Here is a 23,650-nt window from a genome sequence, read left to right as displayed (position 1 = left end):
TTACAAGCCAGAGATTCAGAAGAAAATTAAGTTTAAATAGACTCTGCTGTGGAAGGGAATCCAGTGACATGCTAGGGACCTGCCTAGGTTTCAGTTTTCATTCACGGGACCAAATACTCTTCTCAGGCATATGCATGTAAATTGTAACTCCACTGAATTCAGTGGATTTCAACAGGGGTCACGGAAATCAGAATTTAGTCTCTAGAGTGACAGGTGTTGGGTGTAGTGTGAAGTCTCAGGCATTGACAGGTGTTGGATATGCTGTGAAGTCTCAGGCCTTGATAGCAAGAAAAGAAAGGGAGGGGTTTGACTCCTTTGACTGGTTAATGAACGCCACGGCTAGCTACCATAAGCATTCCCATCCACAGTGAAAAATGGTGGCTTCAGTGCCAAGACTGAAGAGGGATGAGGGTTTTTTTGTTGTTTTTTTTAATGCTGCTTTACCACCTGTAGCAGTTGGAACATCTCAGCTCCTTCACGAGGCTGTCCCAGTGGAAATGAAGCATGTGCACTTTTTTTAATGGAGGTGTCAAGCTATCGCCACATCTGTGAATGGAATCATCTGAAATATAGGTATGGCAGGTAGTTAAATTATAAAAAAACAGTCTGAGAAAAAGTCATTGTAGCTATGCTGCTCAATTAGCAGCGGAGCATAAATAGAAGGCAGTATTTTCTAGTAGTTAGGATGCAGGCCATTAAGGAGTGCTTGATACTATAAGTGAATCTGTCCACAACACAATGTGTGACTTTGAGGAAGTTAATTAGGACTCAGTCCAGCTCCCACTTCAAGCAAGGGGAGTTGGACTGGGGCCTTTACCCTGTGTCCTACTGTTTCCCCATGCTGTTAAATGGGCATAAAGCTAAAGCCATTTGCCTTTTACGGTATAGACCTGCTTCTCAGAAGCAGGCTATATAAGTGCCAAAGTATCAGTATGAAATCCATATTACTTACATAGAGGATGATACATAAAGTATAACCCTTCACATGCGGGGGATGCATCTCATTGTTTTTAAGTACTGGTAATATTTTCCCACTGAATTGCCCTATATTTTGTGTATATTACACCTACAGCAAGACCCCTTGATTTGCCTTAAAAAAAAAAAGTGACCTACAACCATTTAAAAATATTCTTTTGTTTTAGCTGCTTTTCAGTTTGAGGAATACAAGCAATTTCCCCTACATGTGGTTACACTTGGATGCCTTTTTTTGCATGTAAATAAATGGATGCCAGATTTGAAATCATCCTTAAAGTGCTTTTATAAAATATTAACTCTTTGCTGTTGTCTGCTGCTGAAGTGTTTGGGCTACAGGAGTATATAGCGGCATTTTTAGAGGCTTTAAATATATCCTCTCAAGAGAGTTAATATTCCTGAATCACTAGATAAAAAACAAATCTTCCTGTGAGCTGAGAAAGAAGCAGCACCATTGTGGTTAAGTTGCTGCTTGTGACACAATGAAGTGCAATGTGATATTCATTGTGTAGATTTCCCCTTCCAAACCCACTCCCCAGAAAAATCGAGTTACTGGTCTTTTAGACCCTGGATTATTATTTACAGTCAGGTGACAAGTAAGTTTTATGAAGTTTTAATTACAAAAATCTTTCCTTAGAGCACTGTATGGCCCATTCATTTCTATTGAAAGAATTAAAAAAAACATGGAAAAAGCAATCTCATGTATCGAAGACACTCACATTACAAACTCCATTTCAATAAAACTACACCCGTTTTAATTCTACTTGCATTTACACCTGTCACTTTAAAGGGTGACTGCAAAGAGTTAAAGGAAAGGGGAACATTACAATTTGGGACACTAACACTGCACCATGGCAAAATGACTGCAAACCAGAAGGGAGTTCTGAAGAGGTGTATGAAAACAAATAGCAATATGTACAGAAATCTGTCTTTTCCCTTTCCTGTTATAGACTGTTATCAACAAAGGATCTCAGATTTACCACTTTTCTTCTTGATTTCTCCCAGACCCTTCTACCAGATCATAACACTTCCCACATGTGTAGAAGGCCAGGGCATGTCTTTACACAGAGGCACCTACTGAAGCCACGGCATGAGTTAGAATATGCCACGTGGCATCATTCCCTTAGTGTGGCCAGTCCACCCCCTGTAGGGGAAAGCATCCCTCCAAAGCTGAAGCGGCTTTATTTCTGCTGGGTGATGGCACGGAAGGAAGTTGTAATATCAGGTCTTACTGTAAGCTACCTCCATTCATCCCCACTAAAGGAAAATGGTAAACAGTCTTCCTGAAGAGGCGGCAAACCCAGCAACATCCCTGCATCTTTGGAGGCCGCAGCTTCACCTGCACTCAGCTGGAAAGTTTTCTTCTGCACTCCCTCCCCCAAATTGTAGCTGAACTCTCCTCCACCCTTTTTCTCTCCCACGTGTTTGGTATCACCGATATTTGGAGCACCTTTTCCCCCTCCTCACATGGGTTTGATCCTGGATTCCAGCTTAGCAGCTGGTTCCACTAAAGTAACTCCTCACGGTACCAAATACACAAGGCCATTCTCCCTTGAGAAAGTCAATGACAATACTACTACTGACAAGGAAGTTAAAGTCAGTACAGAGGACAATAAAGTACAAACCACTAACAAAGGAATATCACTCCAAAAAACAATAGTATAACAAGGTTGGGGTGGGGTTGTCTTTATTGGCAACAGGAAAGTAGGACTGGAGGAAGGAAGGGGTTAAGGTTAATTTACAACTAATAAATATTTAGAAATAAGCTGAATTCCCTACCTCCTTACGTTCACAAACTCCTCCAAACCTCAGCTCCCTCCCTAGCATCTTCCAAAACTAAATGATACAGCTGAATTTGCATGTCCTGGGATGGAGGGTTGCAGCAGAATGGCCAGTTTAAACAAAAGTCACCTTACTTTTTCTTCTCTCTTTGATGGGATAGAGTCCTCTCCTAAACCCAAAGCAGACTCACTGGTTTCCATGGTCTCAAATGCTCCTAGCTCTCCATAGTCAGTGCCAGGTCAGCTCTGGATGCAGTGTTGGAGTTGCTGATCCATGCGGTTAGAGTCTCAGAGCCATGCAAATGCCCAATTTGGGGGAATTTAGCAGGGACTCCCTGAGCTGTGCTGTGTCTCAGCTTCCAAAAAAAGGCTCTTTTTCTTGGGACGCTAGTCACTGCAGTGATGGAGCTGCCTAATCCATACAGCTGAAGTCACAGAATAGTGCAAAAACTCCCTTTTGGGGGAGAGGGGCATCAGCAGGAACTCCCTGAGCTATACTCTGCCTCTCCTAGTTTTTTTTCTCTTTCTTCAAATTTTCTTCTCTTTCAGCCAAGCTCAGCTGTCCCCTCTCCTGTTAAGATGCTGGGGCTGTGCAGCCCTGACTTGTCATTAGTGTAGCCGACTGCCTGTCCACTTCAAGCTCCCTAATTGGCCCCAGTGGGGGTTTCTGGTTCCTTCTGTCCCCACCCCTGACTCCAAGCCTGCTGCAGGCCAGGGGGCGTGTCAGAGGCCTCTGGTAGCCGTCTTGGTCATAGTCTGTGGGTTAGGCCCCCCCCCGGAGGCTGAGCCCAGAGCTGGGAATCCCAAGTGAGGGTTACATCCCTTTTCTGGGGCCCTCAGGAGTTCCCATGTGTGCGGGGTAGAGACTAACCTAGCCTGCTAGAAGCAGACAGAGAAGAGGAGAGAGAGAGGGAAAAACCAAACAGGCTGCTGGCAAGCTGGGGGAGAGAGCGCCATTGGCTCTGTGGCAGAAGGTATGTCTCTGCCTTTAAGTTTCTCCCTGAGCTCCAAGGAGGTGAGACCCACGCCCCGTTCTTTAGCTTTTGGCATCCACACCTTGAATTTAACAAGAAACTAAGTGGGGAGGGATTTATCGAAAAGTCACCCACTTCTCCCTTTCTCTGCACATGTCTCCACAAAGCCTGGCACCAAAGGTCATGCTGGTCAGCAGTGGCCGCAGCACACCAGCGGCAGCGGGACATGGACTTTGAGAGGACACATGAGCATTAGAAGTAAAACTGCCTTTTGATTGGGAGGTTGTGTTCACTAGGGGCTTCTTGCAGCATTCAAGTCCAGGGTAGGTCTTCCATTGACTTAAATGGAAGCAGGACTAAGCCCTTTCTGAGCTATGTTGTTTCCCATCTCCCACTGCTATTTGCTCCTCCATTAATTTGGGGTGAGGAATTCTGCCCAGGACTCTTATGAGAACCCATAATCTTACTGAACCTGGCTAATGGATGGCTGTAGAATAGAGGCTCCCAGATTGGGAAGGGAGGGCACCAGAACCTGACGGGGATGCACTGAAGGGCTGGTGTTAACAGGGGGCTCTGTCCAGCAGAGGAAGTGGCCAGTTCTCTGTGCAGGCTCCCTACCTGTCTTGCTCCCCTACTGGTACAGTTACCAACTGGCTCCTCTGCTGGGGAGGCTGACAGGGACTCTGCAAGCAGGGAGGAGACTGTGCGCTGTGAGTATTGTCAAACAGAGCCCCCTCCTGACTCCAGTCCCTGGCCATTCTGCATGGTTCCAAGGCATAGAGCCCCATCTGTTTTCCCTGCCAGAGCCTGCATGGGGGAAGGGTATGGGGCTATACTGATGGGTCAGGGTAAGGAGGGGTTTGTATCTGATAGGGGGCCAATACTTACGGGTGTAGCCTTCTGCTCCTGACCCTTCACCATCACCCTTCACCATGACACTGCTCACTTCCCCTACACAGGGGGAGTGAGACAGGCAGGGACCCAGGTCCTGGCAGTGAAGACCACTCAACCACTGCAGACTGCAGAAGGTTTCCTCAAGTGCTGCATAGTGAGTACCCACCCCCATGGTTAGCAGGCACTCCTCCTGCTACCAGCCACTGTGGGTACTGGGCACCCTCTGCCCTTAGAAAGAATGGAGCACAGAATCTCTGAAAAGGGACTCACCAGAACAGGTTCTGAAACTTTTTTGTAGAGTATTCAGTGACATTACTTTTAGGGCTGAGTGTGCTGCCACTATGGCACTTCTAAGTCCTTCTGGCCGGAGGATTTTGAGCCCAGGTTTCCCGAGTGGTCATGAAGAGCCCAAAGTTACTTGGCTGGCCCTGCAAAAGTTTGTATTATTGGAGCTTCCAATAAACTTGTGTAATAAATTCATGTAACTTTCTTTTAGCTACTGTGATAGAACTGAGGTAGTTGAGAGACTTTTCCTTATATGGTGTTCCTTTCACTCTGTCCTTCATTCCGCCTCCTGCACAAAACATTGCGAAGTACAGATTACATGGGCAATTTGTTAATTCCTGTTTGCTCTTATGTGTTTTGTACATTTCACATCTGAGCATCAAGATATTGCTGATATTCTTTCCTCTCTGCTGCACAGACGGAAAAACAATCTTTCTGCACACCTTTTGAATTGGAAAAGTTTACTACTTGGAAGAACAAAGCTAACTGAAGTGTTAAAGCTGTCAGTATCATAGGCATCAAGGGCTGAAGAAAATTGTGTGGTTCCTGTATTTGATGGACCAGAGGTTTTAGTCACTTAGGTTTGTCTCACCTGACTCATCGGATTTTTTTATCCTTTCATATAGTGATGGGGCTGAGCCACAAAATTGGACCAGATTTTGAATATCCTAAAATTGAGATTGGATTTTGAGCTGGAATTTTGCTTTTGTTCATGGCATATAAAGGATAAGTGATATGCTCAAAATTACACAGCATGTTAGCATCTCAACCAGGATTAACATGCTGACTCAAAAGTCCATGTCTTACCTGGGAGGCACATTGGCATAATGGATTAGTCACTCAACCTCTGAGCCTCAGTTTCCCCCAGAGTTGTCTGATTTAAATAAAAAACAATTTAAATAACTGATTTTAATCTTGATTTAAAGCAGCAAACATGACACCTTGATTTAAATAATTGATTTTAATCTTGTTTTACATACGTACGTTTTAGTTATTTAGCTAAAGAAAAGTTTATTCCTGTTGGTTGGTAACCATTAAAACACATTAATTTGCAATTTAAGTATAGTTTTTACGCTATATTTTAAACATCTTTTTGCTAACTAGGAAGATATTTTATATATATATATATGTATTTATTTAATCAGTTGCTTAAATATTCACAATCTTGGTTGTTAGATTTTGTATTATGTTAGAAAATGGTTAATGATACATTTCTTATTTGCTAGATGATTAATTTTTTATTTATGATTTGTGTCAAGCAAAGTATGGATGAAAACTGGGAATTCAATTAGAAAAGCACTAAAACATCATTTACAAATTTTTCATTTGTCAAATAAAACTACCTTAAAATATAAGAAAAAAAATTGATCAAACACATTTTTGCATTTAAAACTAACTGCAAAGCAAAGGAACTATTTTATGTAGTCGCTGAATTGAAGTGATTGTTTCTTATCACCATGTCCTTCAGGGTTTTAGAACTGGTAGATCTCATCCTCTCAGACCTAATTTTTATTCATAGAATTAAAAAGGAAAAGAAGCTTTCCTTCTTTTCCAACTCCCAATTAGTTTCTTAACTTTAAATGAACTAGTCATTGAACTGAACTAGTTGAATAAACAGAAATGAAGAAAATATTCTTTCTGCGCTGGCAAAAGAAACTAGTGCTATCAAAAGCTGCTTTAACACTTAAAAAATCTTTGATTCCAGGTGCTAAGCCAGTGATTGACACTAGTTCAGTGGTTTAACTTTCTTTAAAAGTTTGGCAGCAAACATATTGCTTAATTATTTTAATTGATTTTGTTTTGTTTTATTTTGGTATTTAATTTAAATGATTTTAATAGATTATAAACATTTAGGCCTTTAACACAGGCTTTCATCATTTCAAATTTAATGGGTTTATTTTTAATAAGAAAAATGTCTTTAATTTAAATTTAAGTTAAAAAAAAACCATGTAAATCTGATTTTAAATTTTTTTAAATAATCAATTTTTATCGAGCATGGTCTCCCCATATGTAAAATGGGACTAATGATAGATATGTAGTAGACGGGAGTTATGTGAGACATAATTGGATAATATTTGGAAAGTACTTTACAAACATGTGGAAGCAGATTTTCGGATGTTAGGCTTCTGGCCCGCACTCATTCTTGACCACATACTTGTATGTTTAGATCAGCTCAGTTGAATAGTCAGTTAAATACCATGTACGTGTGCTTCACAGTCCACACTTTTGCTTGAAAGTTAATGCTGTTTCTTACTGCATGTTGCCATGGCACGCTTTCAAAGTTCAATAGAATTCATATTTCAAAAACATTTTTCCCCAAAAACTTCTGTGAGTATATATAACTCAGGGACTATGCATGTGTGACATTTTAAGTTTGAGGTTTCTGCTGTTTTTTGACTTGGAAAGAATGAATAATTTAGGTTTTATATTGGTAAATATTGGTTGCTTGGCGTTTTCTTATTATTTTGCTCTGTCTCATAACTGAACGCTCTAGTTGAAGCAGTTTACCATGAAATGCAATGGATTTTATGTCATTGAACATTTAAAATCAAGACTGGGTTTCTTTCTACAGATATACTATAGTTTATGGACAAGTTATTGGGCTAAATGCAGGAATTACTGAGTGAAATTCTATGGCTCGTATTATGCAGGAGCTCAGAGTAGCTGATCACAATGGTCCCTTCTAGCCTTTAAATTAATGAAAAATTGAAGATTTTGGCCAAATTATAATAGAAATCAGCAGCAGGCAGAGGCATATCATGAAAGATTTCAGTACCAAAGATAAAGGTTTTAGAAAGTTATGAAGCCATGAAATTGGTTAACAATGGAAACTGCTCTGCAACATTAAACTAAAGAGGGCACAATCAGCAAGTCCTATAATACACTCACATTTCCATTAGCCCTTCTTTGACAAATCAGTGTCATGTCACCTTTATTTCAAACCTCTGTGAACTATTTCAGTTTGATTCGTCATATTGTCCAAAAAATCAATTTGCGGCATGTTCCTTAGGGCTCATGCTAGATTGTGGCAGCCTGCCTGTATACAGTACTGTGACCTTTTAATCTAGCCATAAGCATCCAGGAACTGTTCCAAAAGGATTTATTACAACACAGCTCCTCTATCTATAAATTGTTCAGGCAGCTCTATCTCAAACTGTTGGATTGCCTTAGGGTTTAATTGAGCGCCATGTTCTGAGGCTTAAATTCCCATAGCTAGAGCTGAGGAGCCTATATGAACTATAAAGATTTGAACCACAGCAGTTAAAAATTGTTGCTAGTACTGAATAGTCATATGCCAAAGCTATAGCTGGAAATAATGAAAGAATACAAAAGGGGTAGGGAAGATTGGCTCACAGTGCTTACAAATTAATCCCTGGTGTATAATATAACTCCACTGAAGCGATGGTGACATTAACCCTTTGTCTAGAACTGAGTGAAGTTTTTAGACTGAATTTTTTTCAACAAAAATGCAGATTTGGTGACTGAAATTAATGTGTGTCAATTTTTACTGAACTGTTTTGGTCAAAAAAAACTTTCTAAAAGTAAAAAATGTTTGGTGTAGACAGTTTTAAAAACTAGATGGTCTGATTTTTCAATTAAAAACAACTTTTTGTTTCAAAATTTCCTTCATTTTATTAAAACATTAAAACATTGAAAAACCTCAGAATTTAAATGCAACATTTTATTTGCCCTGAAACTATTTTTCTCTCTCTTTTTTACTTTCACTGAAAACTTTGAAAAATATCATTTTTGGTTTGACTCAAAGTGATTTTTTTCAGAATTACCAGCAAACCAAAAAAGCTGTCATCCATCCAGCTCTATTTCTGTCCATTGCACTGTAGTTAGTTAGTAGGTTAATTTCTCTCCTCTGCCACAGTACAGTAGGTATAATTAAAAACAGAATGAAAGAATACCTCCAAGTGATGAGGAGAGGTAGAGAATTAGGTTGAATCATCATTAAGTGGCTTGGTCTTATCCTGAGAGCACCTTACTCAGTGAACACCTCTGCTAGAGTCTTTTAACTGATGCTGGGTGCCAAATGTTACCTTGTATATATAGTATTCTCTGTCCAATTCCGGTTGATGAGGCGCATCACGACCACAGCTGTATTAGATCTGAATTGTCAGACATAGATTTGGTTCTAGCCATGAAAATCTATCCCCTCGCCTATTTAATAATAAAGTTAATCAAAATATAACAGACTTGCAGTTATTGGCCCAGCTGGTGGCATTAAGAGGGGGAGGGACAGGATGCTATCCTAAAACTATCCCATGAGAGATAGCACATTTGAGTGGCCATTATCCAGGGTTTGCTATTATTATTTTTAAATCATTATCTCCATCCCTGACTATCGCATACCAAAAGTATTACTTTTCAGGCACTGTGAGAAAGGCAGTTTAGCCTGGTTCATGTGTCATATCTACAATGAGATCCAAAATTCTTGGAAAAAGTCTGGGTAATTCTTCCCATCCCTGGAAAATGTTTGCTGCAGATTATCGTACTGAGTGCACTGGTGAAAGAGCAAAATATTTCTCGACTCTGGATTCTTAAAGTAAAGGCCTGTCTATACAGAGACTTAGTGTGTGCAATCAGGGGTATAAATCTACAGCACACTAGCTTGCTGTGCACTAAGTGGTCTCATGGATCCTGCTGCCACACAGATAAAGTTCCATTGTGTGCTTTGATATACTGCTGCTTAAGCTAGTGCACTGTAGATTCACACTTGACTTGCCACATGCTGCACTCTGTATAGATGAGCCTTCAGTGTGCTGAGTGTTATGGTCCTGTAAGGTATTATATAGAAGTCATGTCCAGTTTGTAATGCATGTTTTAAAAAGCCTTGGGTATTATTTTTAATGATCACATGATTTTAGTGTTCATGAAAAGTGCTCACGTCTGAGGTCCTTTCTCCACAGAAAAGGTACAGCATGGGCAGCAATACAGCAATATTGTCAATATTACGATGTGCTTGGTCCCTCCAGCTCAAGGTTGACCTCTTTGAACTAGAGGATAGTTTACAGTTCGGGCCCATGCAATCATTCACTTCCCTGCTGTCTGCCAACAAGAGGGGGAGGGGCAATTAGTGATGTGGTTTGTGTGATAAGTGCTCCTGTCTACCAGGAGCCAAGCTGAGTCCAAGTCATTGCATGGAGGCCACCAAACTATCCCTTGTTAAAACTACAGATGTCTATCTATTAATATTTGTGCACATATATGTTTGGTTACTGTCCTGCACTGAGATGGCACTTGTGAGACAACAGGGCACCAGAGAATTTTCTTATGGCTTTTGGGGTGTAATCTGGTGGTCTGAGGGCAGTTGTTAAAGCCAGAAATTTCCAGAGAGGAAACATGCTCTAGAAAGGAAGAATGAGTCACAGGGTACGGTGCTAATCGCAGACATGGGCACTTCTGGTTCAATTCCTTCCTTCAGCACAGATTTCCTGTGTGTCCTTGAAAAGTCACTTAGTCTCTCTGTGCCCCAGTTCCCTATCTATAAAATGGGAATAATAGTATTTGCATACCTCATATGAAGATAGATACATTAAAGATTTGAGGCTCTTGGATACTGTGATAATAGGGTCCATATAAATACTTAAAATAGATTGAAAGTTCTAATTCCAGCTCTGATACTGACTCTCTCTGTGACCTTGGGTAGATCACTTCACCTCTCTGTCCAAGTTCCCTCATTTATAAACAGGCATAGTATTGTTTACCTCACAGAGTTATTTTAAGGCTTAATTTGTTATGAGACTGCTAAGTATTATTTATATTATTGTGGTTACTGATTTTTGAAATAGGTAAAAATTTAGCTGTTTCTTTCCCTTATCCTGACGCACATGAATCAGACCTTATCTTAATAAAGATAAATGTACAGATTAATCAGCCGTGAATTGTGATGTGAGAATTGGAAGGTCTCTAGAGAGAGATGAAATGGAAGGGATGGATGATGCCTGTCACTGCACAGATGGCAGACATATGCCACTAATTATTTACTGCCTCTATTTATTGGGGAAGCTGGATATCTAATTTAAATTTCAGTGAATTCCTATTTTCTGTTTACATCTGCAATTGGAGTATCAGAATTTGTTTTGTAGACAACACATTGACATTTAGAGACTGGCCTGAACCCAGGGGAGTTTGGGTTGTAAACTGCACTTCAGTGCTTGGGTTCATTTCTGCGGAGAATCTGCCTTGACTTTCACTTAAATAATGGTGTCTTGATGTCATATCAGGTCTTGGGATGTAATGTCAATGGTGCAGCTCAGTGAATTGACAGAGATTTCCAATGGAGATTACAGTATTTGACCTCCTCCTCCTTCATTTGTAAGGAAAACTCTAAGAAGTCAGTAGGTAATAATGTTTTACTTGATTTCTGTATAACAGCTAAGTTGTCATATGGGCAATATTACAAATGCATCTTTTGGAAAAGTGTATGGAGAACAAAGATTGTTGCTAAAACTGATGCAATCCTATGGTAAAAGTGTAAAAGTGATGAATGTAGGTGTGCTGGAGTTCTTCATCTCATTTACAGCAAATCTGAATATCCTTTGAGTTTCATTTTGACTTGTTTTACAAAATAAAATCATTTGTAAAACTCTAAAATATTAGATTCCTTCTTTTATGAGTTGGTTTGGCATTATTCACTAACTACACCATATCACCATTTGAGTCAGCCTGTGCATTGGACACATCTGTGGTCCTGTTTTTAAAGAAATTCCTTGCATTCTTTAATCAATAGGGAAGTGAAGATTGTGGGTTGGTTTGAGACTGTTTATTTATCATTCACAAAGGGAAGAGCAGACCATTGAACCTTATACTTTCTGCACTGCTGGGAATCATTATTGTTATTAAAGTGCTAAGCACTGTACATGATCACATGGTAAAAGCCAAGCTTTTCTGTCCTTTCTAAAAACTGAATTTAATGCTTATTATGAAATGTGACCTATTGATAGCATTGGAGACTGAAAAGCTTCATTTATTAGAACTTGTATAGTATGTGTAAATGGCAGTGCACATACTGTACCTGATACCTGATCACCGCTGAGAGTGAGTCTAGATCGCTATCAGTGCTGCCCATTCAGTCCTTGTTCTCTTAGGGTGCTGGCTGATGCAATTTGTGATCCAAACACCTGACCACTAGAAAGTGGACCAAGCCATTTCATATACTTTAGAATTTTTCAACTTGTCTTTAGTTTAATCAATGAGCAAGAACCAATATTCTCCTATGCCATTAAACTAATCCCATGAGCCATCCAAAACATATACACGTGAGCATTTTTTACAGAGTCAGAGATGAGTTATGGGTAAAGACCATTCAGATGGGTAAGACAGTCCAACCACTTCTCAAACATGTCTACCTCAAGACGGCTACCAGGGCAAATTTGCAGCCACCTGTCCTTGCAGAGCCACCAATGAGCTCTGCCACAGAACTGCATGTTGCTTAAAGTCTGTTGTAGAATTTTACATTTGGGATCCTACATTTAATCTTTAATACACTCATCATCTGTATTCATAATTAAAAAGCACAAATTTAATCTGATAGGACCATGTTTTCCTGACCACTCACCATTTATGCTATTTTACATGGACAGTTCGTGCAATATTTTCAGGAGAGCCACTTGTGGGCATTCTGCAGCTTTTGTTATTGAGGAAGGAATTGTGTGACATGGTGGAGGAAGATAGAACTGTAGGGATGGCAAGGCATGTATTCACCCTGATCTTTACTAGCATGGGATTCCATTGCAAAGGGTCTACCAGTGAGAATGCCTGGCCTCTTGACAGTTTTATCCTCAGCTTCATCAGCCATTACATTCCCCGTGATTACAACTGTTTTGGTGGATCACACAGAGCAAGAGAGAGCTCCACCAATGAGGACTTTAAAGATTGGCACCAGTGTACCACTGAAGCTGAAGCCAGTGCAGAGCTCCAGGGTTATGTATAATTTATATGATTGTCAGGATCAGACCCAAATAAAGGGTCAGATTCTGTCCTTACTATTCCTGTGCAATCCTACTGAAGGAAATGGAATTGGAATGGCATGGGTGAAAATAAGGACCTAATCTTGTCCAGACTATTTTCACTTCTTCTCTTGTCCAGTGTTGGGAAGTTTGGTGGCACACAAAGGAAGTGGGTTAACATTAACCAAACCTTCTTGAACCCCAAATACAGGTTCATTTGAGAGATGTGCAAAAATTTGGATATATTCTTATTTTATTTGGACTTTTCTTGCCCCTCAAAAAAAGAGGAGCAAATCTAAACTAAAACAGTGGAATTTTCAGAAGCACTCAAAAATGGCCTCCCTCTGCTCCCATTAAAGTTAAAATTTTCTGTTGACTTCAGTGGGGATAGAATCAGGACAATGCTGAGCTCTTCTGAAAATCTCACTTAACATGTTCCTAATCATTCAAATCGTGATGCCAAAATTGTTATAACTTTCCTCTTACAAAGGTCTCTGAGAATGACACACTCAAAAATCTTAGTGGAAATTGAAGGATGCCGTCAATAAGGTTAACAATGAAAATTAAAGTTAATTTTATAATTGGATTGTGTACATAGGGTACATGTTTGCTTATAGTTGGCATGCATTTTCCTCAGCCAAAACTACTGGAGTGTCAGTCCTGCTCTATTTCTGCATGTAGCAGAGAATTCCTTCCGCCTGTACCTCCCCTTTCCCCCTGAATCTCAAACTCACAGAGGTTTCATAGAATTGGTACATTTCATTTCATCAGCTGGAAACAACGACTGTGGCAGGTATATGTCTATTTGTCAATTCTTACTCATGAGAATAGTTACATTTAAGCCAGTGTGGCTACTCACATGAATAACAGTTGCAGTTTGCGTCTAAGGGTAACATGATCAGCACTTGCTGAGTTCCCAAGTCAACTATCCCTATTTATTTTGGGGTGAAAGATTTGTTTTGTTCCCAAAAAAGTTCTCCCAATGAAATGGAGTGAAAATATGTGTTCCAGTTCCTCCACCCCAAACTGTAGATTCTGAATGTTGGCCAGTATGTGGCCAAAAGGTAAAAACTAACCAAGTTTAAAGCAAATAAACTCTAAAAACATTGTAAAAGAAATGTGGCACTGTGGCTTTAAGAGATCCACCGTAAGCAAGCTCACCCCCCACCCCCCGCCCTTGGCCTGAATGGACTACGTCACTGGGGATGCAAGGATCAGATAAATCTGCAGCTGGAGCAACAGGAGAGCCACGAGAGTACCAGAGGACATCTGCAGAGCTACTCCCAGGTAGAAGTGACCAGCACGTCTTTATTTAAGCATTGCCAACTGTCTAGCTACACTAATTCTTTTCCTAGTAATCAAGGGCTTTTCCTTACTACTTTGCACTTACTGCATGTTGTTTTTATCTCTTGCTGATAGTTTTCTTCCTTTTCCTCTCATAATGGAGTATGCTAATTTTATTTACTAAGGCTGCTGTCATGTTTGCATTTCATGCATATGATTGTTGGGGTATTTAATCAGTCTGATGTGCTAGCTGGGATTTACTTCAGACCATTTGTTCACTAATCACATAGGATCAGCTGTTCAGTTCTCTTCCCCCCCCCCCCCCCCCTTCCCTGCAAAGCACACAGGTCACACGTATTCAACAGAAGTTGTTAGCAGCCAGCACATAATTCCCCTCTCTCTCCCTCCCCTCAACAAACCAAAAACTACTTTTAAGCCTCATTCTACATTTATCATTTTATTTGTCTAATTAGTTGTATGCCAGTGGATGTGTTTGTGATACACTTGGAATAATCCATTTGTATTTGCCAAACTATCTTCAAATTGCTTCTGAGCTAGTCCCAAAAAATGTTTTATATTCTACAGCTCGCTAGCAAAATATATTTTATTTGTTAATATGACCCAATCTTCAGATTTGCTTCATGAAAGCAATAAGCTGATGCACATTAAAATTAAATTTAATCGTATTAACAAAAATCTGCAGTCTTTTGTCCACTTTTTTTGTGTGCCAATGTTAGTTTAAAAATCAGTTTGTTTTAAAGTGTCTCCAGCAGCAGCATGCTTTCTATACATCCATCTGTGAAGATCTGTACCATTTAAATAGTGTAACTTCTATATTTCATGATATTCATAGGTTAAATGATATATATGCTGGCATCAAGTAGAAATGCATTACAATGTCATAACACTAACATGGCTGAATGTAACATTCCCAAACTGCTGACCACTTAAGCAACTGTGGCTGGACTTCATTATGAGGAAAGCCTTACAGTTTCTCACTGCTTTCCTTCTTCTGCAAAAAAAAAAAAAAAAAGAAGAGAGAAATTCTGGAATTGGAACAGCATAGAAAAACATAAGGTGAAAACTCCAGCTCTGCCCAGAGATTGGGTATGGTACATCCTAGCCAATGGAAGGATGTTGCCATATGCACAAATAGCATATATAACTTGTAAATTAGCTGTGTGCGAAGTGGGTTGCCATGTATGTTTATAAAATCCTTAGACATTAACATTTTTCTTTATTGGTAGACATTACCAAAAAGGCTTTGGTGTTGGGCATGTACAAGCTGGTGGTCAAGTTGTTTGTTGCTCTGAATTGATCATTTTGGGATCTGACCATCAAGATAAAATTCATTCAATTTATCTGCCTCTGAAGGTGAAATAGTTGACAGGCCTCATATCACCAAATTATAGTGGAATACATTATGAATGATTGCAAATGAATGTACAGATTGGTCTCATATCTAGGAAGAGTATAATCTTGTTATGGCTCAGGTGCCCTTGACTCCATTTGTTTTGAAACCCATGGGAGTAGACGGTGCTCAAACTCAGGATTTGGTCCCATATTCTCATTTTATTAGAGTAAATCCTAGTAAAACATCTTACAAAAGAGACAATACTTTCTTAGGCCTGGTCTACACTTGGGGAGGTGGGGGGGGGGGGAGATCGATTTAAGTCATGAAACTTCAGCTCCATGAATAATGTAGCTGAAGTCGACATAGATCTACTTACCACGGTGTCTTCACTGTGGTAAGTCGAGGGCTGACGCTCCCCCTTGATTCCGCCTGTGCCTGTCGGTCCGGCGGAGTACTGGAGTCAATGGGAGAGTACTAAGTGCTTGGTTGATCGCATCTAGACTAGACTTGATAAATCGACCCCCACTGGATCGATCACTGCCTGTTGATCCTGCGGGTAATATAGACAAGCCCTTAGTACTATAGTATTTGGTAGAGTACTCTTAAGTGAAGATTTTACTGCTTCCTGGTTTTGGACAGAAGGCCAGGTAGTTAGCTCTTCATGTAGCATTTCCATTTCCAGAGTCTTCCAAACTGAGGAAATATCCAGAGGCATAGAAATTAAATCTAAGAACCATCCGAGGTATGTTTGAATATGAAGTAAGCTTTGTGTCTTGGGTCTACTAGTGGATTGCTGTTCATGTCACAAATGACCCTTGCAGCTGGCCCAAATTGGCAAGCTTGATGGAATTCTCAATACAGAAGTTGAGTGACTTAACTACTCACTCTCACGTATAGTAGTGGGTCATCTGGATGAGGAGCAAGGCATATTGGTGGGGCCATGGGGGTAGACTCACATGACTGCTGCCCATGTGGTATACATTCTCTGGATAAGTAAGGGACCCCAGGACTGTCAGTCTGACTCTTCTCATGAAGTGTGTGTTTGTTTGTTTTTTAAACTCCTCTGGATCTCCAAGGAGGTTCAGGGTTTTTATCATTATTCTTTTGATGAAGTTTAAGTCAGTTATTTTATCTGGACCATTTTCACTTCCCTTTCTACTGAGGCCTCAGTTATAAACATGTTAATCCTACACATTTGATTATCTAGCATTATATAGGCAAAACTCAGCTTTATAGAGGTTCAGGGGACTTTAAGGGTGTCTAAACTCCATAGGCCTAATGCTAAGCTCCATTGAGGTCCCTGAACCCCACTTAGGAGCTTAGCAGGTACTATAACCTGAAATACTACTCCTACAGGATCTGATCTGCACTAATCGCAGCCATGGGAATCATAACTAACATTTGGTTAAACCAAAGATTTGGAATATCTGGGATTACTGTAACAGAACATCATACTGAAAGCAGGAATATTGGTATACTGGATTGATTTCCCCCAAATAGATGTGCAACTAACCTAATCACTTGCATTAATGATTGGATGTATTAAATATTATTGTCCTCATTTGACAAATAATACTGAGGCAAAGAGATATTGAAGGCTTGATTTGAAGACATTCAGTTTATCAAGGGGATTGTTATCAAACTAGAAACAGTAGCTTTTCTGAAGCCCAATTGGTACATTATCTTAAGCAGACCACATGAAAGCTCTCTGAGGCCATGATCTTTCAAACTTCTCCATGTACACTATCTTTTGCATACGCACAGAGCTCATTGCAGGATCAGAGCCTAAGTCAAGTGTCAACCAACCTACCTCTGATGTAAATCTCTTGGAGATTCTAAATCTTATAGATCAGTGGTTTTCAAACTTTTTGCTGGTGACCCAGTTGAAGAAAACTGATGCCTGCAACCCAATGGAACTGGGAAAGAGAGTCTTGGAGTGGGTTGGGGTGTGGGAGGAGGTCAGGGGCTCAGGTTTGGGCTGGGGGTGCAGGCTCTGGGGTGGAGCCAAGGATAAGGGGTTTAGGGTGTAGGATGGGGCTCTGGGTTTGGTGGAGGCTCAGGGGTGGGGCAGGGGATTTGGAGGCAGAGTTGGGACCTGGCCTTACCTTAGGTGGCTCCTGGTCAGCAATGCAACAGGGCTGCTAGGACAGGCAGGAGGCCTGCCTTGGCACTGCGGACAGTGCTGTGTCCCAAACGTGGCCAGCAGCAAGTCCGGCTCCTAGTTGGAAGCATGCACGCTGCTCTCGCCTGCAGGCACTGCCCCCCCAGTTCCTATTTGCCAGGAACTGGCCGATGGGAGTGCAGAGCCGGTGCTCGGGGAGGGAACAGCGCATGGAGCCCCGTGGCCCACCCGCATAGGAGCCAGACCTCCTGCTGGCTGCTTCCAGGGTGCAGCACAATGTTGGAAAAGGTAGGGACTAGCCTGCCTTAGGCGAGCAACATTGCTTACGGGACTTTTAATGGCTTGGTTGACGGTGCTGACCAGAGCTGCCGCGACCCAGGGCCTTACATTCCGTGACCCAGTACTGGGTCATGACCAACAGTTTGAAAACCACTGTTGTAGATGTTACAATTTTATTATCACAGTAATGTTCAGGGTACTAATTCACTGCTGCATATAAAATATACAGGATGAGCAATGTGACCAAGTTAATATAGTCATAAAAACCTTATCACTTGGAATTTCTGTGATTTGATTAGTGCTTATTTCCTCAATCTTAACTCTGCATTGATGCTAGGTTTTTGTCATTCCATTCAGTTAATGCTAATGTACTTCCAAGTATTCAGTCATAACTTTCCTCAAGCTCTTTCTTTATAGTACAACAACGTAGTATCCTGGCATTTACAAATTGTTTCCACTACTCTAATGAATCTGCCATTAGTTGTCAAACCATAGCCCAGTTCTATTCTGAGCCATTACTTTGAGGTAGCCATTCTCCCCTTTGCGCACAAGATACATTGGTGTCCATGATAGAGTATCATTGTTACCTTTACGGTTGCATCTCCTCTGACATGAATTTACAGCTATTTTTATCAGCTGGCCAACACTGGTGGGACTTGCTGAACTCCAGATAATCCTTCATTGTGATATGAGAAGAGAGAATTTCATTCTGTTCCCTGATTTATTTATTTATTTTTTATTTTTTTTTTTAATAGATGTTGTTAGTTAAGTCTGTGACTTTCTCGTCTGATTAAACGTAGTTACTATCTACGTATGTCTCATTTTTAGGGGAAGTCTAAGCTGAAGAATGTGGGGAAGGAGGTCACCATTAAAGATAGTAAATGCCACCTTCTGGGGCAAAATAAGACTTTGAGAAAGATGCTCTTTATAGTGATATAAAGGAATATTAAGAAACTAAAATGGGCTGTAATTAAAAGTCATCAGAGGTTTTTGGCAAAAACTATTCTACATAATACCCTTGTTCATTACATTATCAGGTTTCCTAAAGTGCTTTACTAAGTTCTGAGTTAATGTGATGGGTTATAAAAAAACCCACACTAGGACAGAAGGGGTTAAAGGACAGTACTGGGCCCAGCTAGCACTGTCCCTCCAACCCTGCAGAGCATGCTGCAGTTGGAGACAGGGTTGGCAAGGGAGCAACCAAGTTCTGAAGGCTGCAGAGGAGTACAGACCTATCCTGAAGGCTCTTGCCAAAAGGGGCTAGAGATGCCTCCCTGAAGTGCCAGGACTGTGCAATGAGCCTGGTTGGGGTTGATGGTTTGGTTACCTTTTCATTTGTCTTTTTCTTTATCTGGGACCAGAAGTGGAAGGAAGTAGTGGTAGGAAGTGACCCCAGGAGAGTAACTCAGAGGTTGCCCCCACCCTAGAGGTCAAATGCTGCTGACTTTCTTAGGACCTTAGGTAAGAACCTGGTGGAGTGGTGGGCCTGGGCTCCCCATTATTGCCCCATTGAATGGATGCTAACCACTAGGCATCACAGCCCACTGAGGACCCTATTACAGTTACATACTAGTGGTAATGACTTGCTGCTGGGATGGTACACAATGCAGCAACCTAGTTGTCTCTCTTTGCCCCAAATTTTCCCTGTGGGCTTATGGGCCTGATTTTTCCCCTCCCTACCCTGTGTATGTGTTGAGCACCTGTATTTTCCACTGACTCCAGCAGTTGCTGGGTCTTTGAGAATCGGACACCATATGATCAGCACGGAGGGTGGCAGAACTTATGTCATTTGGAGTGACACTCATGACTGCATATAACTGGCTGTCGCACCACTGGTCCTCTGCTCAAGATGCAAGAATATGCACAAAACAAGCACCATCTGTACTACAGGACTTGCCAGTAAACCTGGTAATATGACTATAGCATGAAGAGCTCTGGCTGCTATAGCAGCTCACTGTGGCACAAGGCTTAAATGGAGGAGTGGCAAGGAGAAGGGAACAAGAAAGAGGGGTAGGTTAGGCAGAGTTAGTGGGAAGGGAAAAGGACACAGTAAAGGGGGAGCAGGGAAATGAGCATTTTATAATCCCTTGTCTCTAATGCTGCTATTGGTACAGTGACTGTGGGCAAACATGGAAACATAATTCACACTGCCTTGGGCATTAGATCCTGTTGTACTGAAAGGGAATGTTGTCCAGGACAGAAGAGGTATTTCTTATAGGCTCCCTGAACATGCCAAGCTATCTCAAACTTTAACATGGATATGGAGAACCACCAAAGGAATAGGCACAAGTGACCTTAGTTTAACAGCAGCAAAGAATCCTGTGGCACCTTATAGACATGCTCCAAAACGTCTGTTAGTCTATAAGGTGCCACAGGATTCTTTGCTGCTTTTACAGATCCAGACTAACACAGCTACCCCTCTGATACTCAGTTGAACAGTGTCTGAATAAGTGGCGTCTTTTATTTCCCAAATAGTAGTCTGAACAGAGGTAGCCATTCAGGAATTTTACTCAGGTATTTTCCTATCCTTTACTGCTTTTTAAGACATTATTGTAAACATCATTTGCTTTCTTTTATCTGATTAAATAGTACAGACTTGACAGCTGTCCTCAGAGTTCTGTTTCATAAACTGTAACATTGATTTAATTATTTTAATTCCTTTTCCACAGCAGTATCTATTGCAGTGAGTCAATGACTGAGCAGTTTATGCACTTACCAGAATGACTGAGTGGTTAAGGTGTTGGACTTAAGATCCAATGGACATGTGTTTGTGTGGGTTCAAACCCCACTTCTGGTAGAAATGTTCTTTTGACAGAACAAGGAGTAATGGTTTCAAGTTGCAGTGGGGGAGGTTTAGGTTGGATATTAGGAAAAATGTTTTTTCACGTGGAGAGTGGTGAAGCACTGGAATGGGTTACCTAGGGAGATGGTGGAATCTCCTTCCTTAGAGGCTTTTAAGATCAGGCTTGACAAAGCCCTGGCTGGGATGATTTAGTTGGGGATAGGTCCTGCTTTGAGCAGCAGGTTGGACTAGATGACCTCCTGAGATCCCTTCAAACCCATCCTCTCATATAGTGATCCACAGAAGGAAAATGTTGAACCATAGTAGTGAGACACTAAGTTACTGTGTACCTGGCCTAGTGCTACATTTGACATTGCTTAGATCTTGTTCACACAAATAGAATTGTAACGTCTAGAGATGGAAAAGACCTAGTATGTTATCTGCTTCACACCTCTCAACATTACATGAAACACACAGCAACAGATCTTTCTTTGAAGGTCTTCCGCTACATGCTCTGAAACTTTTCACAAGTTCACAGGAGGGGAAGAAGGAGAAGGTCGTAAAGTCTCACTCATTTTTGTCACTATTCTAATGAACTAGTGCTTTAAAGTATTTGACCATTTTTCCCATTATTTGACAATATTTGGTCAACTGATCAGTCAATTATTATTGTTCTCTCTCTAGCCAGACAAACAAACCCTGGAGTGGAAAACAGGGTTGGATTACTCCATAATTGCTGTATTCTGTACACCTACCTGAAACTCTGGTACAGACTACTGTTGGAGTCAGAATACCGGCCAAATTGGACCATGGTCTGACCTATTATGCAGTTCTTATGATCATATATTACATACAGCAATATATTTTGGGCCCTTTGCAGCATGTTTTGGAGGTATCTACCTTGCATTTGGGTTGGAGTAAATTCTATTATTGGAGTATTATCTATTATCAGTAGTAACTCAGGGCAGCATTTGGACCTTTGGTAGGAAATACAGAGGTATGATTTAAGCCAACTCCTTACGAGTACGTGATTAATCCCTGTTGTATAAATTGCTCTTCTGACAAACTGCCAAAGTAAGCCTGAACATGAATACTTTTCTGCTTTACCCAAGAAAATACTAAATAGGACAGTGGTGGTGGTTTGCTTTTTCTAACCTCTCTACTGCATTTAGGATTTATGTTATAGCAGTAGTGACACTTACTTACAGACTGACCTCCCATCAACACTTTTAACTGATTTCCGCTCATTGTGTGCCTTTGATTGTCTGTAGTTTATCTGAGGACAGTTACATTCTTTTTTTTCCACCAAAACACAAATAGGGATTACTTCATTCATCAGTCTGGGATGACAAGAAGGAACTATGTAGCTTCTTAGGAGGTGCAGCAAATGAAGAACATATTGTGCTCATTTGAAATTAAAGAGGAATATAGATAAACACAATGCAATTACTCAAGTTGGAATGCAGACAGAATTTTGTAAATAGCACTTTCTGCAGGAGTAAGGTAGTTATGGATCTCTCTTCTTCAATGACCTGGACTAATTAAGTTCTCAATTTTTATGTTTCATTTGAAAAACAGCACCTGTAGCTGCATGGGTTCTGTAGTTTCTTGGAGAGAAGAGTGCCCCCTCTAACACCACGGTCCCCTGTACAGTATTACACTGCATTGTCAACACTAAGTAATTAGCCCAAGTGAGAGAGAACGTGTTTAAACTTATGACCTTCTCATCCATAACTGATGGTGTTAACAAATGAATTGTTTTAGCAACAAAAAGTGAGCCCTGCAGTGAGGTGGTGCTTAAATCTGGTTTTGCATTGTACAGAGTTTGGGCATGTCTCCACTGCACAGTAAGCCCAAATCTGTGGGACTTGGATTGTAGACAGTGTCTCCAAGCCTGTGCTGGAGTATCTAAACTGCATTGTAAACCTGGGTTTACAGTTGCTGGACTCAGGTTTCACAGCCATGCTAACGTGTCCGTGCTGGACTACTCAAACCTTCTGACTCTGGTCTGCTGCTTGACCTGCATTCCCCCAGCAGCGTTCTAGGACCTGAGTTCTGGCTGACTCAAGTTAGACTGATTTGTGTGTGGATGGAAGTGGAGCGTGGGCTCCAACTTGAGACAGAACTTGGGGTTCATGTGCAGTGCAGACATACCCCTGGAGTCTAGCCATAGAAATGAATAAGCAGGTACAAATGGCGAGTCCCTCATAAATCTCCTCTTCCCCCTTGAAGCCATGTCCACTTCGCTGCTGTGTTGATTTTAATTACATGGGTATTGTGGGTTGGTTGTTCTGGGCAAGTAGAAGAGGTTATCTCCTCCATATGCCAAAGAGACAATTCCACCAGGGAGATTGTTCAGGATTTTAAACTAATATCCTGCCATACGACAGGTCCTGTTGTCCATACAACCGATTTGTGATGCTTGTTTGCAATGTTCTTGTGCTGTTAGAAGCCATAGACAGGAAGAAATTTGCTAAAGTAGATAGGTTGATGCAAGGAAACATTGAGTCCCTCTGCCAAGTTCTAATAACTAGTTAAAAGTCTGTGTTTTATTCCTAGCTCTGCCAATAACCCACTCTGTTACCATGGGTAACTCACTTAACTTCCCTAGATGTCAATGTCCTTCAGTGAAAAATAAGGGTAACAGTTACCTACACCATATGGTGGATGAGAGATTTAATTTAATAATATTTGCATACTGGCTTAATATTTTCTGACTTGCTAGAGAGCAAAAGATTTTTTTCTTTAAAATGTTCAATATACTAAGAAATGGAAACAAATTATCAAACCTTCCAAAAAGAAACTAGAAAACAGTGCTGTGTCCAAGTGTATTGTCTTTAGCTACTCTTTTCTTAATTAGCCATTCTTGTCACCTGACAGTAATATGATCAAAATGCTTTAGCTGTAGAGATCTTTTCTAAATCAAAGGTGATTTTATGAAAAACAATAAAAAGCCACTTCTGTT

General features: G+C 40.8%; 1 protein-coding gene and 1 non-coding gene across 3 annotated transcripts in view; both read left to right on the top strand.

The window, feature by feature from the left end:
- The window catches only part of LDB3 (LIM domain binding 3), a 232,294-nt gene that overhangs the window by 9,097 nt on the left and 199,547 nt on the right, over positions 1-23,650 (top strand). Inside the window, exon 1 of one of the 2 annotated variants that reach the window (XM_032776735.2) lies at positions 14,097-14,151. The exons of the other annotated variant lie outside the window; for it this stretch is intronic. The gene's annotated coding sequence lies outside the window, so the exon portion shown is untranslated. Of the gene's footprint in view, positions 1-14,096; positions 14,152-23,650 lie in introns of those variants that run through there. 2 annotated transcript variants of the gene reach the window in all.
- On the top strand, positions 20,618-20,700 carry TRNAL-UAA (transfer RNA leucine (anticodon UAA)). The gene has a single exon. It is a non-coding gene; the product is annotated as a tRNA-Leu (tRNA).

Source organism: Chelonoidis abingdonii, chromosome 15 (genome assembly GCF_003597395.2).
Source record: "Chelonoidis abingdonii isolate Lonesome George chromosome 15, CheloAbing_2.0, whole genome shotgun sequence".
Classification (NCBI taxonomy): Eukaryota; Metazoa; Chordata; order Testudines; family Testudinidae; genus Chelonoidis; species Chelonoidis abingdonii.
The sequence above is the reverse complement of the archived record's forward strand: the minus strand, read 5'-3'. Positions and strand labels throughout refer to the sequence as shown.